Raw genomic sequence first — 19,706 nt, 5'->3', positions numbered from 1 at the left:
TATGTCCCACAGTCCAGTCCAATTCCTGTCTGAAGAGTTGGCCTTGGAAATTGTTTTAGTTCTGGGCTGATAGAGAATCCAGAGGCCATGCTTTCCAGGGTTGCTCCCGTCTCAGTCAGACCATTAAGCCTGGTCTTCTTACTAGAATTTGGGTTCTGCACTCCACCTTTCTCCTGCTACAGAACTTTCTGTTGTGTTCCTTGTCAGGGCGGTCATTGGTGGTAGCCGGGCACCATCTAGTTCTGGTCTCAGGCTGATGAAGTCTCTGGTTTATGCGGCCCTTTCTTGGGCTACTACTTTCCTTGTGTCTTTAGTGTTCTTCAATCTTCTTTATACCAAGTGGTTGGGACCAATAGATGCATCTTAGAAGGACGCTTGCAAGCTTTGAAGACCCCAGCCGCCACTCACCAAACTAGGACGCATAACATTTTCTTCATAAGCTTTGTTATGCCAATTGACATAGATGTCCCCTAAAAGAATCGTCCCCAGGCCCCTACCCCTGCTATTCTGTCCCTCAAAGTGTTTGTATTCAGGAAACTTCTTAGCTTTTGTTTAGTCCAGTTGTGCTGACTTCCCCTGTAATGAGTGCTGTCCTTCCCTTCACCTAAGATAATTCCTATCTACTATCTAGTTAGTAAAAAACACTCACCCTCCCTCCCCACCGTCGTAACCATCAAAGGATGTTTTCCTCTGTGTTTAAACCTTTTCTTGAGTTCTTATAATAGTGGTCTTATACAATATTTGTCTGTGACTGACTAAATTCACTCACCATAACGATCTCCAGCTTCCTCCATGTTGTTTCATGGCTTCATCATTCTTTATCGTTGCATAGTATTCTACTGTGTGGATATACCATAATTTGTTTATTCGTCCGTTGATGGGCACCTAGGTTGTTTCCATCTTTTTACTATTATGAATAGTGCTGCAATGAACATGGCTGTGCATATATATATTTGTGTGACGGCTCTTATTTCTCTAGGATATATTCCAAGGAGTGGGAAAGCATGATTGTATGGTACTTCTATTTCTAGCTTTTTAAGGAAGCACCAAATTGATTTCCAAAGTGGTTGTCCCATTTTGCATTCCCACCAACAGTGTATAAGTGTTCCAGTCTCTCCACAACCTCTCCAGTATTTATTATTTTGTGTTTTTTGGATCAATGCTATCTTTGTTGGGGTGAGATGATATCTCATTGTAGTTTTGATCTGTATTTCTCTAATGGCTAGTGATCGTGACCATTTCTTCATGTGTCTGTTAGCTGCCTGAATATCTTCTTTGGCAAAGTGCCTGTTCATATCCTTTACCCGTTTTCTAACTGTGTTATTTTTCTTTTTGTTGTTGAGGTTTTGCAGTATCTTGTAGATTTTAGAGATTAGATGCTGATTGGATTTGTCATAGCCCAAATTTTTTTCCCAGTCTGTTGGTTGTCTTTTTACTCTTTTGGTGAAGTTTTCTGATGGGCCTAAGTGTTTGATTTTTAGGAGCTCCCATTTATCAGGTCTCTCTTCTGGTGCTTGTGCATTGTTACTGATGGTTCGTATTGTGTTTATGCCATGTATTAGGGCTCCTAGTGTTGCCCCTATTTTTTCTTCCATGATCTTCATCGTTTTAGATTTTATATTTAGGTCTTTGATCCATTTTTACTTTTTGTGCATGGTGTGAGGTATGGGTCTTGTTTAAGTTTTTTGCAGATGGATATCCAGTTATGCCAGCACCATTTGTTAAAGAGACTGTCTTTTCCCCAATTAATGGACTTCGGGCCTTTGTCAAATATCATAAATGTTATATTCTTAGAGCAGACTTCTTTATCTAGAAATAATCTTCATGAAACCTCTTATCTGCCTCCTGGGCACACAAAAAATAAATGGAATGGCTTTCCATGTGGAACTCTTAAAACAGTCAAATATTCTGACAGATATTCTCCAGGTCTCGTACTTTCTAGGCTAAATATCCCCATTTCTTTACCTGTAAAGATTTGGCCTTCTGCTCCCTCAGCTTTTTCTCTACACTTTTTGTGGATAATGTTCTTGTCTGATTAAAGTCAGGATTCAAGATTAGGCTATGCTCATTAAATAATACAAACAGTCCCACTGGCTTTCAGAACAATGTAGTTCTGTGGATACAGACCAAGCCCACGTGATCTACAATGATGCTGAATTTATAACGAAATGAAATATTTAAAATGTTCTGCTTTTTTTAATTTACAAAAAAAGTGATTAAAGAAATTGAATAGATTCCCTAAGACAAACGCATTCACAATAAACTTGATTGATTTATCTTATAAACAAAGTTCACTGGTGAGTAATAGAGAGCATTTCATTAGAATTCCAGGGAAATAATATATCTTGATTTCAGAAAATCATCAGATACTTGACATGATTATATTCATGGTGACTGAAACTAGGAGAATCAGGAGTGGCCTGAGAAGGCAGAGATGGAAGAACTGCACGACTTTAGGTTTTATTTAATCAAGGAATAGATGTGGGTCATGTTCTAGGGAAGTGAGTAGCTGCTTTGAAGACAGAGTCATTGATTTCCCAGACACCGAACACTTCTGGATGGCCACAGGTCCACGGAATTGGTTATCTGAAGTGGAATGGAGTGGAAAATACCCAGCAATGAGGTCAATGAAACTAGAGGCCAAAGTAGTAGATATAAATCCATGCAGACACTGAAGTCCCAGAAATGATGCAGAATTTAGGAGAGAAGATAAGGATGAGCCAGCTTCCAAAGTCAAGAATCAAATGACTGGGAGACAGACATGAAGATGGTGAGAAACGTGTATATTCAAAAGACAGTAAAAGGAACAATGGATTTTACATGAGAGTGGAGGAAGGTCAGCCCCCAAATGGTACTAGGGATTGAAAACAATTCTGATCTCACTCCTGGAATCAGAGCTACAAAGGATGTGAGATAAAATTCAAAGTGTTGTACAGACTTTTAAAAATCCAGAAACGACCTGGAGAAAGGAGACTTTTTTCAAATAAAGTACATTGTCGACAAACAAGAAAGCTGGAAATTACTAGAAAAGGTTTGCTCACTTCAACCCACCTCTATTTTCCTTACCATAAGTTCTTTATTCCATTTTGCTTTCCATTCCTTCAATGTTTTGCAACTTTTATAGCTCTGCTTTATTCTGCTTGTTTTTTTCTTGTAATTATCTTTAAGTTTATGAAATTTAGTCCTGTTGTGTATCAAATGATATTAAACCCATCTACTCCCTCTAATTTTGTAACTATATATTTCAGTACAGAATTTTTGGCTGGTTCCGTTCAAGTCTACAGTATCTTTGTTATTGTTTCCAGTTTCTGCCTTTTATACTCATGACCATGGGAAGCATAGGTGTTTTATATCTGTGTGTTTCTGTTGTCTATGCTGGTTCATTCCCTGTGTGCCTGATAATTTGTGATTCCGTGATAGAGATTATATTCTTTAGATTTTATTTTGAACAGTTTTTAACATATACTAAAGAACAACAACCGTTTATATATTTGTTGTCAAAGATGAACAGCTGTCAATATTTTAGATGTTTTGAAGACATAATTGAAGATATAATTTTTCTTCTTCCAAAGAGGATTTTATTTTATTTTGTTGTGCTAGTTGTCTGCAGTTGCTACCAATCTCAGAAACCTTAAAACATTCAGAGCTTCAGATTCCCATTTGGACGACTCACAGTCAGGCCACGTAGTCCTTGTGTTATTTAGATATGGCTTCCACTTTTGGGAAGCCTCAGCTCGAAATTTTGCCCTACATCTGAACATTTTTTACATAGTTTTTTGACTGAATCTATTTCCTATTGGTAAAGTTCATCTGAAATGCTTAACTCTCCTCTAATTCCATATTCTTTGAATTGTGTCCAGCAATTCCTCAATATCTTATTTCTTTTATACTTTAAGATGTAACTTATTTCAACCAGACTTTTTAGGTGTCTTCACTGGGAGACTTCATCTAAATTACTGAAAGTAAAAGTCTCATTTGTCCTTTGAACATATATTAAAATTTAGCGTATCTATCTGTCACATTATATTTCTTTCTTATGTTAATGAGGCAGGATTAGTGTAGTGTGTATCTTGAGTGTAGCTCTTGAGATAGCAAAGAAGTTAAATAAGCAAGCCAGTGAGCAATGATGAGGAAAGAGAGATGCCAAGCCACATGAAGATCGACCCGGAGCAGAAGCTTGGACTTTGCACAGAGCCGACAATCTTACAGCCTCCTAAAATGTGACAAAATAAACTTCTGTTTGTTAAAGCCACCCATTTGTAGTATTTCTGTTACAGCAGCACTAGATAACTAAGAAGTATAGTTATACCAGAATAAAACGAAAGGAAAAAAAATGGAAGCAGAGTAAAAAAAATTTTTTTTTCCAGTAAAATACAACTTTATTGTCTTCGGTATACCCATATTTCACTAAAACAATTGAAAATTTAGCTTTTAAGTGTAAAATACATACTGGGGTTCCAAGACTTAGTATGGAATAAAGAATGTTAACAACACCCTTAGTCATTTCTGTATTAATTACATTTTGAAAAATACTTTGGCTGTATTGAGTGAAATAAAAGATATTGTTCAAATTAATTTTACCCATATCTTTTTATTCTTTTGAACGTGGTGGCTAGAAAATCGGAAACTGCATATTTGGCTTGTGTGATATTTCTTTTTTTTAATTAATTTTTTAATTACTGTAAAAATAAAGATAACACAATGGTTGCCAATTCAACATTTTTCAGGTACACAATTCTTGAATGAGTTGTCTATCAGCACCGGGCTAATGTTGAAGGTGAGAGCGGAACACTGGGCAAGGGGCATTTATATGTTGGAAAAGGGGCTCGGTGCAGAATTACATGTTCACACCCACGTCCCAAATATATGTGATGTAACTCCTAAACTCTATGCCTGTGGTTGTAATCTCATATGGGAATGGGTTGTCTTTGTTATATTAACAAGGCAGGATTAGTGTAGGGCCTGTTTTGGGTAAATCTATTTTTAACTATAAAATAGATTAAACAAGAGGGAGAAGCAGAGATGGGGGAAGAGAGATGCCAAGCCACATGAAGCTCGTCCAAGAGCAGAAGCTCAGAAGAGACAAGAATCTTCCTCCAGAACTGACAGAGACAGAAAGCCTTTCCCTAGAGCTGGCACTCAGAATTTGGACTACTAGCCTCCTAATCTGTGAGAAAATAAATTTCTGTTTATTAAAGCCATCCACTTGCCATATAACTAAGACAGAATTTGGTACTACTTTCCTGGTACCAAATTCTGTCTTAGTTATCTAGTGGTTATGACCACACTAGATGACTAAGAGAATTTGGTACCAAAAGAGTGGGGTGCTTCTGTTTAATGGTCTGAGACTGGAGGCTCCCTGGAAGGCATGGCTCCTGGAGTCTCTATCACCCCAGAGCTAAAACAATTTCCGAGGCTAACTCTTCAAATAGGGATTGGCCTGGACTGTGGGACATAAAGTGATACTTGTGAAGAATGTGCCTCTTAGTCAAGTAGATACAAGACCCAAAGGAGCAGCTTCTGTCGAGAGGCAAGATGGGAAGGCAGAGAGAGGAGCTGGTTGAATGTTCATGGGGAATCAGGGGCGGAGGGGAGGAGTGTTCTGTTGCAGAATGGGGTGAGCAGTTGGGGTCTCATAACAATGTATGTAAAAAAAAAATTCTATATGGGAGACTAACTTGAAATGTAAACTTCATTTAATTAAAACAATAAAAAAATTGGGAAAAAAAAGAGTGGGGTGCTGTTCTAACAGATACCTAAAATGTGGAAGTGGTTTTGGAATTGGGTAATGGGTAGAGGCTGGAAGATTTTTAAAGTGCCTAATAGTAAAACCCTAAATTGCCTGGATGATGGTGCTGTTAGAATTATGGACATCAATGGCAATTCTGGTGAGAGCTGAGAAGGAAGTGAGGAGAGCTACAGAGAAAGTTTCTATCGTCTTAGTGAATTCATATGGCGGGCGCCAGCAACAGAATGTTGCTAGAAATGTGGACGTTCAATGTGCTTCTGGTGAGGCTGTCAGAGAAAATAATGAACATGTGATTAGACAGTGGAGGAAGGGTGTTTGTTTTTATGCAGTGGCAAAGAGCTTGTCTGAATTATGTTCAAATGTTTAGTGGCAGGTAGAACTTGTAAGCCATGAACCTGGATAGCTGGCTGATGAGATTTCTAAGCAATATCTTAAAGAGGCCATGTGGTTTCTCCTTGCTCTTTATAGTAAAATGCAAGAGGAAAGAGATGGGCTTAAAAGTGAATTGTGTAATATGAAAACACAAAGATTTGTAAGATTCTATTGTACAAACTAAGGACACATGTCCTAGAATGCTTACCAAGGACATAGCCACACTATCTTTTGTTAAAGAGATTAAGCCTGTGCTTGATGGATCTAACCAACTATCACAGCAGAAATCCCATCAGCTTAGACTGAAAGGGACAGAGAAATAGGGAAAAGAAAGAACCCTGTTTGCCTCTTAGAATTCTACAGGCAGGAAACAGGCCAAAGGAGCTATATCTGTCGACTTCCAAGAAAAACAAAGAAAATAAACGTCCATGGAGCAGCTCGGAGTTCAACAGAAATGGGAGGAGCAGGGGAAGCAGAGCTGCCTTAGTCTCAAAGAGTGGGGCCACGGCCTCTGTGGTGTAAAAAGGCAGAGCCACGGCCTCCTAGATTTCAAAGAGTCAGATCTTCATCAACTGGGTTCCAGAGTGTGGGGCTGCCATTCAATTTTGCCAAGAGGATGGGGCCACTGCCCAAAGCTGAGAAGCAGGGCTGCCATGCCCAAGGGGCAGAAGAGCAGGGCTTGTTGGGGCTAAGGTGTTGGGGTTGCCACCGAGAGGGACTAGAAGGATGTGGCCATTCAAGATGAGGGAGCAGTGTTGCCATCCCAGTGGACCTGAAAGGCCAAGCTGAAGCCCAGGATTCAGGGGCCTACCCCCAGAATCCAGAGATCATGATCAACACCTGGAATCTGGACTGCAGAGCCATTGCCTAGATGGTTTCAGAGAACAGAGGATTATTTTAAAGCCTTGAGTGCTAATATATGTTGCAGGGCTGGATTTTGGACTTCCTTCGTGCCTCTTATCCCTTCTTTCACTCTAATTTCCCCTACTTGTGATGGAAGGGTCAACCTTGTGCCTGTTCTACCATTGTACTTTGGAAACAGGTAACTTGTAGCCTAGATTTCACAGGTTCACAAATGAAGAGAAATTTTGCCCCAGGATGGAATATGCCTAAAGTTTCACCCATATTTGATTTAGATGATTTGGAAGATGAGATTTTGGACTTAGAGTTGACATAAGACTTTTTTGGGATGATGTGATGGGGTGAATGTGTTTTGCATGTGGCAAAGGTATTAAGTTTGGGGGCCAAAGGGTGGAATGTTATGGATTTAATTGTGTCTCCCAAAAATATAGGTCATAAATCCTAACCTGAATGCCTGTGGTTATAGTTCATTTAGGAATGAGTTGTCTTTGTTATGTCATTGAGGCAGGATTAGTGTTGGGTGTGTCTTGAGTCAATCTCTCTTGAGATATAAAGAGATTAAGCCAGAGGAAGGGAGTTCACAAGCCACATAAACATCACCCAGGAGAAGCTCAGAAGAGATAAGGACCTTCTCTGAATTTTATTTATTTTGTTGTTGTTGAGAATATATACAGAAAAACATAACCAATTCAAAAGTTTCTACTTGTACCATTTAGTGACATTGCTTACATTCTTCAAGTTGTGCAACCATTCTCACCCTCCTTTTCTGAGTTGTTCCTTCCCCATTAACATAAATTCACTTCCCCCTAATGTTCCTATCTAATCTTTCCTGTTGCTGTTGTCAACTTCATCCCACATAGATAGTTCTTAAAAGGACACTATGCTCAAGGCAAATATTTTTTTACTAGTTTAACTATTGTTTAGTTTTAAGACTTCAGGGAATATTTTTGGCTTAAGGTTTAAAGTTTATCTCAGGGCAAAAGTTTCAGGTGTTCATCCAATCTTCATGGATCCAGGAAGTCTGAGTCCCTGAGAATTTGAAATTCTGATCTGCATTTTGTCCCTTTTGATCAGGATTCTACCATAGTCTTTGATCAAAATGTTCAGTAATGGTAGCTGGGTATCATCCAGTTCTTGTGGTCTCGTGGCAAAGGAGGCAGTTGTTCATGGAAGCAATTAGCTACACATTTCATATCCTTCTATTCCTGATTCGAGTTTTCCTCTATTGCTCCATGTGAAAACAGACCAATTGTGCCATTCATGGCCCCTTGAAAGCTTTTAAGTCCCCAGGCACTACAAAACCAACTAGAAGGTAGAACTACTAAACATGTTATTAGGCCAGTTAACTGGAATATCCCATGAAACCATGATCCTAAACCTCCAAACCAATAAATCAAATCCCATGAGATTTAAGCAGACTCAGCATCTACTTTATTGTTGTAAATATGTCTCACAAAACTTTTCCTAATTCAACTTTTTACAGGTGTAAAACTTGACAGCAATAACAATAATCAGCTGTGCAACCCTACCCTTAATCAATGCGATAATCCTTTACCATTAACTCTCCCTTTTCTCTTTCCTCCACACTTCCGCCCCTAGCAAAAACTAATAAACTCTTAACTATGTTACTGTTGTTAGGTGCTGTTGACTCGGTTCAGACTCATAGCGACTGTTATGGATTGAACTGTGTCACCCAAAAATGTGTGTCACCTTGATTAGGCCATGATACCCAGTATTGTGTGGTTGTCCACCATTTTGTGATCTGATGTAATTTTCCTATGTGATGTAAATCCTAACCACTAGATGTTAATGAGGCAGGATTACAGGCAGTTAGGTTAATGAGGCAGGACTCAATCTACAGGATTAGCTTGTATCATAAGTCCGTCTCTTCTGAGATATAAAAGAGAGAAACAAGCAGAGAAGACAGGGGTATCTCATTACCACCAAGGAAATGCGCCAGGAGCAGAGTGCGTCTTTGGCCTCAGGGTTCCTGCACGGAGAAGCTGCTAGACCAAGTGAAGATTAATGACAAGGATCTTCCCCTAGAACTGACAGAGAGAAAGCCTTCCCCAGGAGTTAGTGCACTGAATTCGGACTTCTAGACTCCTAGATTGTGAGAGAATAAATTTCTCTTTTTTAAAGCCATCCACTTGTGGTATTTGTTATAGCAGCACTAGATAACTAAGACAGCAACCCTATTTACAATAGAACAAAACACTGCCCGGTCCTGCAGCAACCTCACAATCTTTGCTATGCTTAAGCCCATTGTTGCAGCCGCTGTGTCTATCTATCTCTTTGATGGTCTTCCTCTTTTTCCCTGATCCTCTACTTTACCAAGCATGATGTCCTCCAAGGACTGGTCCCTCCTGATAACTTGTCCGAAGTATGTGAGATGAAGTCTCACCATCCTTGCTTCTAAGGATCATTTTGGCTGTACTTCTTCCAAGACAGATTTGTTCATTCTTCTGGCAGTCAATGGTATATTCAATATTCTTCAACAACACCATAATTCAATGGTGTCAATTCTTCAGTCTTCCTTATTCATTGTCCAGCTTTTGCATGCATATAAGGCAATTGAAATACCAAGGTTTGGGTCGGTGCATCTTAGTCCTCAAAGTGAAATCCTTGCTTTTCAACACTATAAAGAGGTCTTTTGCAACAGATTTGCCCAGTGCAATACATCATTTGATTTCTTGGCTGCTGCTTCCACAGGCATTGATTGTGGATCCAAATAATATGAAATCCTTGACAACGTCAACGTTTTCTCCGTTTATTATGATGTTGCTTATTGGTCCAGTTGTGAAGATTTTTGTTTTCTTTGTGTTGAGGTACAATCCATACTGAAGGCTGTGTAGTCTTTGATATTCATCAGTAAATGCTTCAAGTCCTCTTCGCTTTCTTGTGTCATCTGCGTATCAAATGTTGTTAATGAGTCTTCCTACAATCCTGAGGCCCGTTCCTCTTCATATAGTACAGCTTCTCAGATTATTTGCTCAGCATACAGATTGAATAGGTATGGTGAAAGGATACAACCCTGATATGCACCTTTCCTGATTCTAAACCGCACAGTATCCACTTGTTCTCTTCGAACAACAGCCTCCTGGTCTATGTGCAGGTTCCACATGAGCCCAATTAAGTGTTCTGGAATTCCCATTCTTTGCACTGTTATCCATAATTTATTATGATCCACAAAGTTGAATGCCTTTGCATAGTCAATGAAACCATTTTTAAATTATCTTCAGCAAAATTTTACTTGCGTGTGATATTAATGATACTGTTTGATAATATCTGAATTCTGTTGAATCACCTTTCTTTGGAAGGGGCACAAATATGGATTTCTTCCAGTCGGTTGGCAAGAAAGCTGTCTTTCAAATTTCTTGATGTAGATGAATGAACACCTCAAGCACTGCATGCATTTATTGAAACATCTCAGGTATTCTGTCAGTTCCTGGAGCCTTGTTTTTTGCCATTCTCTTCAGTGCAACTTGGACTTCTTTCAGTACCATCGGTTCTTGATAATATGCTGCCTCCTGAAATGGTTGAACATCAACCAATTCTTTTTGGTACAGTGACGGTATATTCTTTCCATCTTTTGATGCTTCCTGCATCATTCAATATTTTGCCTGTAGACTCCTTCAATATTTCAACTGAAGGTAAATTTTTTTTATTCAGTTCTTTCAGTTTGAAACATGCCAAGCATGTTCATTCCTTTTGGTTTTCTAACTCCAAGTCTTTGCACATTTCATTATAATACTTTACTTTGTCTTCTCTAGCCACCCTTTGAAATCTTCTCACCTCTTTTACTTCATTTCTTCCTTTCGCTTTAGCTACTCTATGTTCAAGAGGAAAATTCAGAGTCTCTCCTGACACCGATTTTGGTCTTCTATTTCTTTCCTGTCTTTTTAATGACCTCTTCCTTTCTTCATGTACAATGTCCTTGATGTCATTCCACAACTCGTCTGGTCTTCAGTCATTAGTGTTCAATGTGTCAAATCTATTCTTCAGATGGTCTCTAAATTCAGGTGGGATATACTCAGGGTCATATTTTGGCTCTTGGGAATAACCTGTAATTTTCTTCAGCTTCAACTTGAACTTGCATATGAGCAATTGATGGTCTGTTCTACAGTCGGCCCCTGGCATTGTTCTGATGATATTGAGCTTCTCCATCGTCTCTTTCCATAGATGCAGTTGATTATTCCTGTGTATTCCATCTGGCTAGGTCCAGTGTATATTCGCCATTTATGTTGTTGAAAAAAGGTATTTGCAATGAAGAAGTCATTGGTCTTGAAAAATTGTATCATGCTATGATGGGGTTAAAGTATTTTCCATGTTGCAAGGATGTGATTTTTTGTGGGCCAAAGGGTGGAATGTCATGGTTTGGATTATGTCTCCCAAAAAATGTGTGTATCAATTTGGCTAGGCCATGATTCCTGGTACTGTGTGATTTTCCTGTATGTTGTAAACCTGCCTCTATGATGTTAATGAGGGAGGATGGGTAGCAGTTGTGTTAGTAAGGCAGGACCTGATCTACAAGACTGGATTGTGTCCTGAGGCAATCTCTTGAGATATAAAAGACAGAAGTGAGCAGTGAGAAAGCGAGACCTCATACCATCAAGAAAGCAGTGCTGGGAGCAGAGCACATCCTTTGGACAGGGGTCCCTGTGCCGAAAAGCTCCTAGTCTGGGGGAACACTGATGAGAAGGCCGAGAGAGAGAAAACCTTTACCTGGAGCTGACACCTTGAATTTGGACTTTTAGCCTACTTTGACTCTGAGGAAATAAACCTCTCTTCATTAAAAAAAAAAAAAACAAAAAATTCTATCATGCAATCTCTAGCTTTGTTTCTATCATCAAGGCCATATGTTCCAACTACCGATCCTTCTTGTTTCCAGTGTTCACATGCCAATCACCAGTAATTATCAATGCATCTGGATTTTTTGATCAATTTCAGACTGCAGAAATTGGTAAAAAAAACAAACAAACAAAACATCAATTTCCTCATCTTTGGCATTAGTGGTTGGTGTGTAAATTTGAATAATAGTCGTATTAACTGGTCTTCCTTGTAGGCATATGGATATTGTATCACTGACAGCATTGTACTTCAGGATAGATCTTGAAATGTTATTTGTACCAGGAATGTAACACCATTCCTCTTCAATTTGTCATTCCCAGCACAATAGACCATATGATTGTCTAATTCAAAATGGCCAACATCAGTGCATCTCAGCTCACTAATGCCTAGGATATCGATCTTTATGTGGTGCATTTCATATTTGACGACTTCCAATTTTCCTATAATCATACTTCACACGTTCCATGTTTCAATTACTAATGGGTGTTTGCAGCTGTTTCTTTTCATTTTGAGTTGTGCCAAATCAACAAACGAAGATCCTGAAGGCTTTAGTCCATCCACGTCATTAAAGTCAACTCTACTTCGAGGAGGCAGCACTTCCCAAGTCATATTTTGAGTGCCTTCCAACTCGAGGGATTCATCTTTCAGCACTATACCAATGTTCCCTGGCTGCTCAGAAGCTTTTTAATTTTTAAGGAAATTTATTTTTAACAGCAACCTTTCAATATAAATGCAATCCCAGAGGCTAAAAACAAAACAAAAGACTACCACTCTCCATGGGGATTATCCTGTATTAGCCACTGTTTGCATTCATGTCCGAAAGTGGATTCTTTCAGATGAGGATGAGCAAGGTTTTACATCACCAACAGTGTATAAGTGTTCCAGTCTCTCCACAACGTCTCCAACATTTATTATTTTGTTTTGGGTTAATGCTAACCTTGCTGTGGTAAGATGTTATCTCATTGTAGTTTTGATTTGCATTTCTCTAATGGCTAATGATCGTGAGCATTTCATGTGTCTGTTAGCTGCCTGAATGTGTTTGGTGAAGTGCCTGTTCATATCCTTTGCCCATTTTTAATTGGGTTATTTGTAGTTTCGTTGTTGATGTTTTGCTGTATCTTGTAGATTTTAGAGATTAGATGCTGATCAGATTTGTCATAGCCAACATTTTTTCCCAGTCTGTAGGTTGTCTTTTTATTCTGTTGGTGTAGTCTTTTGATGAGCATTAGTATTTTTTAGGAGCTCCCAGTTAGCTAGTTTCTCTTCTGGTGTTTGTGCATTGTTACCTATGGTTTGTATTCTGTACATGCCATGTATTAGGGCTCCTAACATTGTCCCTATTTTATATTTAGGTCTTTGATTCATTTTGAGTTAGTGTTTGTGGATGGTGTGAGGTATGGGTCTTGTTTAAGTTTTTTGCCGATGGATATCCAGTTATGTTAACACCATTTGTTAAAGAGACTGTCTTTTCCCCAATTAACGGATTTTGGGCCTTTGTCAAATATCAGCTGCTCACAGTGGGGTGAATTTATGTCTGAATTCTCAATTCTGTTCCATTGGTCTATGTATCTTTCGTTGTACCAGTAACAGGATGGTCATTCCTCCTCCCTCTCCAAAACCCTGACAACCAATGATCTTTGTACTGCCTCTACAGTTTGTACTTTTCCAGAATGTCATAGGCTTGGGATCACACAGTATGTAGCTTTTCTGGACTGGTTTCATTTACCAGTATGCATTTGAGATTCCTCCATGTCTTCCTACCTCGATAGCTTATTTCTTTTTGTCACTGAATAATACACCATCATATGAATGTCTCACCACCTACCCATTTACCTATTGAATGAAATTTTGGCTGCTTCCAATTTTTGGTAATTGTGAGTAAAGCTGCTATAAACATTTGCAGGTTTTTATATGTACATGTTTTTTACCCACATGGGTAAATACCTAGGAGTGCTATTGCTGGATCAGAATGGTATGTCTATGTTTAGATTTGCAAGCAACTCCCAGTTTGTCTTCCAAAGTGGAATTCCCATGGAGTACTATTTTTTACCTTCCAGTTTTGCAAAGATCAGTTTGTAAACACTGTTGGCAGTGATATGGGGAAACAAGCACTTTTATATATTATTGGTAGTTTGAATTGGCACACCTACAGATGGCAATTTGGTGGTGTTTATCAAAATTTGAAGAATATATTTTAAAATGCATCCATTAACCTAACAAAATTTCTCTTCTAGGAATGTATTCTACAGATATTACCCCACATATGCATGAACGGCAAGAATGTGGTTTGCAACAAAGTCTATAGGGACGAAAGAATAGTCTTCACTAGAAAACTGGACAATCCATTATGGTCCATCCACACAATATATACCATTAGCTGTCAGAGAGAGGCCAATGCCTATGTGCTGTGTGAAACAATTTCCAAAACATATTAAGTGGGAAAAAAAAAGCAAGCTACAAATAATAGGTATGGTAACCCACTATTTGTGTAGGAAAAGTCATTTGTGTTTGTACATGTATAAAGTATCTCTGGATACAGAAGAAAATGACAAAGATTCATCTGGGGAGGATGACTGCAGTCAAAAGTGAGAAAAGAGACTATTGTATACCCTGTAGTATTTGAATATTTTTTATCATGGTATGTATTTTTTTCCAAATATAAAATAAAATACATGGAATACATAAAATTACAGTACAGTTCTCAGCACTACCCAGAAATTAAGGTTTTCTTTAATATACAACAGAACATTTACGAATTTAATGATTTTCTCACAATTTAGTAAAAGTTACATTAATCATGTTGTGTAACCATCACCAATATCTGTTGTCAAATTTTCCATCACCATAAACAGAAGAAACTCAATGCCTTGCATGATTCTGAGTTGACGGGAAGGTAATTTTTTTTTTTTTTAATGGGCTAGGTTGCTATAGGGGAAGATCAGGGTGATGGAGGGTCTGACAGATACATCAGTGTTGGCTAGGGACATGGGGCAAAGCCTGAGAAATGTAATCATTCTGGATCTTCTTACTAGGTGAGTTCCACTAGCACAAAAACAGATGTGATTTGTTAATTATACACTGTCCTCTATGATTTTCCTTATATCTGAATCTGGGAAACCCTGATGGTGTGGTTAAGTGCTATGGCTGCTAACCAAAAGGTCGGTAGTTTGAAACCACCAGGCGCTCCTTGGAAACTCTATGGGGGCAGTTCTACTCTGTCCCATAGGGTCGTTACGAGTCGGAATCGACTCGATGGCAACTGGTTTTTTAGTTACATCTAAATCTACTCTAAGTTAAGGATCAACACATAGCCCCAGGCAAAATCTGCCCAACACCTGCTTTTGTAAATACCCTGTTCTTGGAACATGGCCATGTATTGTCTATAGCTGCTTTCCAGCTACAATATCAGAGTGAAGTATTTGCAAGGGGCAATATCTGGTCTGCAAAACCTAAAATGTTATCTGTCTAGCTCTTTACAAAAATGTTTGCTGAATCCTGTTTAAGCCACTGTCTAGATTTTATTTCCAAAGTAAACTTTCTTACTAGAAAATAATGAACACCCTACCTGTGTATGTAGCTGAAAAATTGTCCTGTCACTTTAAATATGTGAATGTTTTTCCCCACATACAACAATCAAATGACTGGAACTGAAAGATTGTGTACCGTGAAAACACTTTGTCAAAAATAAGCCTTTTATCCTCTCACCTTTCCATTTCCTGTAGAATCTGCAGGTTCAAAGAAGTCAGGAAGAAAGACAAAATGGCAGAGATATTAGCACCCTAAGGATCTTCCACAACAATGACAAAGTAGTAAAAACCTGTGAAACCAGAGATCTTCGAACTCTGGAAATCAACTGAAGGCTTTGAAAACCAGACTGAGAAACAGGAAAGATCTGAAGCAGGGACTGCAGGAAGGTAGGGATTTTTGTACTATCCAGAACCTACTTGCTATTTCAAGATGACCACAAGCGGCAGCAACTTTATTCAGAATTACCAAAAAGGCCACGGTGGGAGCAAAACAGACGTCTCAGATTAAGACAGGTCTAGAAGGAGTGACGAGGTGGGCAAAGTATGTACTGAGGCTAGGCAGACCTCAGAGAGACGAGTGCAGGAGCGCAGCATGGATTTGAGTCCCAGGAATACCACAGAAATACAGCCAGAGTAAATTCGTGAATGCCAGCTTGGGGGACCTCACAGAGAGGGCAGAAGGGCGGGAGTGTGCATCCCTGGGAAGGGACACAGGGTAGGTGTAATAGTGGAGATGTGGACACTGGCAAGACAGCACTAGGAATTGTTATTGTTAGGTGTTGCTGGGTCATAATGACCCCAGGTACAACAGAACAAAACATTGCCTGGTCCTGCACCATCCTCACAATCATTGCTATGTTTGAGATCATTGTTGCAGCCAGTGTGTCAATCCATCTCGTTGAGAGACTTCCTTTCACTCACCCTCTTTCCCAAGCATGATATCCTTCTCCAGGACTGCTCCTCCTCATAACATGTTGAAAATATGTGAGACAAATCTCGATATCCTCACTTCCAAGGAACACTCTGGTTGTACTTCTTTCAAGACAGATTTGCTCTGGCAGTCTACGGTATAGTCAATGTTCTTCACCAACACCACAATGCAAATGCATCAATTGTTCTTCAATCTTCCTTAATCACTGGCCAGTTTTTGCATGCATATGAGGCAATTGAAAATGTATGGCTTGAGTCATTTGCACCTTAGTCTTCAAAGTGACATCTTGCTTTTTAACATTTTGAAGACGTCTTCTGCAGATCTAATGCAATGTGTTGATTTCCTGACTGCTGTTCCCATGGGCATTGATTGTGGACCCAAGTAAAATGAAATACTCGGGCTCGGCCCAAGAGACACAGTAACACTACCATAGCTTTTTATTAGATATATCCTTTCTTGTGTATGAAGAGTCTTTATCTATTTTTTTGAATTAATCTCCAGATAAACCTTAGAAGCATAGTGCCATTGTTTTAAAAGAACAAAGCTGAGCTTTAACTTAGATTTCATTTCCACAAATTTTGACTCTTCCCTTTGAAATACTTATCTCCCCAATTAGATGGATTTCTTTGCATCTTACAAATTTATATATGTAGACACAGATATATACATATATGTACATTTATCTATTTGAAGGAGGCCTGGTTGTGCAGTGGGTAAGAGCTCAGTTGCTAACCAAAGGTCTGCAGTTCAAACCCACAAGCTGCTTGTCTTGGTTATCTAGTACTGCTATAACAGAAATACCAGAAATGGATGGCTTTAAGAGAAATTTATTCTTTTACAGACCAGTAGGCTACAAGTCCAAATTCAGGGCACTGGCTCCAGGGGAAGACCTCTACTGGCTCCAGAGGAAGGTCCTTGTCATCAGTCTTCCCTTGGTCTGGGAGCATCTCAGCACAGGAACCTCAGGTCCAAAGGACGTGCTCTGCTTCCGGTGGTGCTTTCTTGGTGGTACGAGATCCCCAACTCTCTGCTTCCTTTTCATTTCTTGTAAGATAAAAGGTGGTGCAGGCCACACCCCAGGGAAACTCCCTTTACACTGGATCACGGATGTGACCTTAGTAAGGGTGTTACAACCCCACCCTAATCCTCTTTAACATGAAATTACAATCACAAAATGGAGGACAACCACACAATACTGGGACTCATGGCCCAGTCAAATTGCTACATTTTTCGGGGAACGTAATTCAATCCATGATACTGCTCTTCGGAATAAAGATGTGGTAATCTGCTTTGGTAAAGATTACAGCTTTAGAAACTGCCTATGGGGCAGTTCTACTCTGTCCTATAGGGTCACCATGAGTTGGACTCAACTGAAAGGCACACAATATACATCTATCTACAAAGTCAGCACTAATATATAAATATGCTAAATTTTAATAAATTTTTAAAGGGCAAATTAAATTTCCTTTTTCAGTAGTTTGGACAAGTCTTCCAGTGAAGACACCTCAAAAGCTGGATGAATAAGATACATCATCCTAAAAGTATTAAAGAAATAAGATACTGAGCAATTGCTGGATGCAAGAATATAGAATTAGAGAGACAAAAGTCAAGCATTTCAGATGAACATTAACAATGGCAGCTGATTCAGTTAGAAAAATATGTAAGCAAGGTTCAGATGTAGAGGCAGAAGTTGGAGCTCAGGTTTCTGAAAAGTGGGAGCATATCAATATAACATATGGAATTTGCAGCCTGGCTATGAGTCATCCAAATGGGAATCTCAAGCTCTGAATGTCTTAAGGTTTCTGAAATTGGTAGCAACTTCAGATACCTGACAAAGCAAAACAAAAAACCTCTTTGGAAGAAGAAAAATGAATCTTTAATTATGTCTTTTATTAAAACATCTAACCTGATGACAGTTGTTGATCTTTGACAACAAATATAAGAGTGATTATTGTGTTTAGTATATGTTAAAAACTGTTTAAAAAAATAAGAAAACTTAATGAATGTTATGTCTACCATAGAACAAATTATCAGGCACACAGGGAATGAACCACCACAGACAACAGAAAGAGACACAGAAATGTAAAACACCTACGCTTTCCATGGAAACCCTCATGGTGTAGTGGTTAAGTGTTCAGCTCTTAACAAAAAGGTCATCAGTTTGAATCCACTACATGTTCCTTGGAAACCCTATGGGGCAGTTCTACTCTGTCCTATACTTTCCATAGTCATGAGGATAAAATGCAGAAACTGGAAAGAACAAATGACACTATAGATGTGCAAGGAATCAATTTCTGTACTGAAATATATAGTTAAAAAATTAGAGAGTGGAGATGCATTTAATAACATTCGATACACAGCAGTGGGTAGATTTCAACAACTGAAAAATAGATACAAATCCAATCAAAATAAAGCAGAGGTATAAAATTTGGAATATACTTAATCGTAAAAATGATGAAAAACTCATGGTAAGGAAGTAGTAGGTTGAAGCAGGCAAACCTTCTAGTAATCCCCAGCCTCTTTTTGGTGGACAATCTACTTTGTGTGCAAAAGTCTTTCCTCTGGTCATTTCTGGATTTTTAAAAGTCTACTCAACACTTTGAATTTTATCGCACATTGTTTGTACCTCTAATTCCAGGAGTGAGATCACAATTGTTAATCCCTAGTACAATTTGTGGGCTGACCTTCCTGTACCTTCATGTAAAATCCCTTGTTCTTTAACTGCCTTTTGACTATACCAGATTCTCTTCATCTTTACTACTCTTCTCTGCTCTTCTCCCACTTATTTACTTGACTGATTCATGACATTAGAAGCTGGCTTATCCTTACCCTCTCTCCTGATACTACTTTATGTATATTCTCAAATTCAGGAAATAATGTATTGTGAATAATGGGAGCCAGCAGCACTACTATAGAAAAGACTAACATATAAAGTGAAAAGGCTAAAATGAATCCTCTGGTGTTGGGCTGAAATCAGAGATATAGATATGGTCTTGCGGTTTTCAAAACAGAAAAATATAGAAATAGGTATAAATATGTCTTTGCACATGTACATATACACACATATATTTCCTAGCTCTTTCCACTTTCAGAGGTCAGTGGCAATAAGCATACCTAATGCCCAGATTGTTGTTTCTAAACATCACGCTCTAATAGAAGGAACTGGGGTTTCTTGGAGAGGTCTCATTCCACTGCTTAGGTAGGAAAACGATGAGCTGAACCTCGAACATTGGCAGAAATAATTTTTGAAATTATAATGGAAATATGTCAAATAAATGTAGGACCTTACTTAAGAAAATGCCTAACAACCAAATCTGGGACAATTTAAAAAGGTAATGTGAATTACCTGCTACAGTGACACTCCATAGGTTACGATCCTCCGACTTATGTAAAACCCATAGTTAGTTATGCACCA

Source organism: Trichechus manatus, unplaced genomic scaffold (assembly GCF_000243295.1).
Source record: "Trichechus manatus latirostris isolate Lorelei unplaced genomic scaffold, TriManLat1.0 scaffold00134, whole genome shotgun sequence".
In the NCBI taxonomy this organism is placed as follows: domain Eukaryota; kingdom Metazoa; phylum Chordata; class Mammalia; order Sirenia; family Trichechidae; genus Trichechus; species Trichechus manatus.
This window is presented reverse-complemented; position numbering follows the sequence as displayed.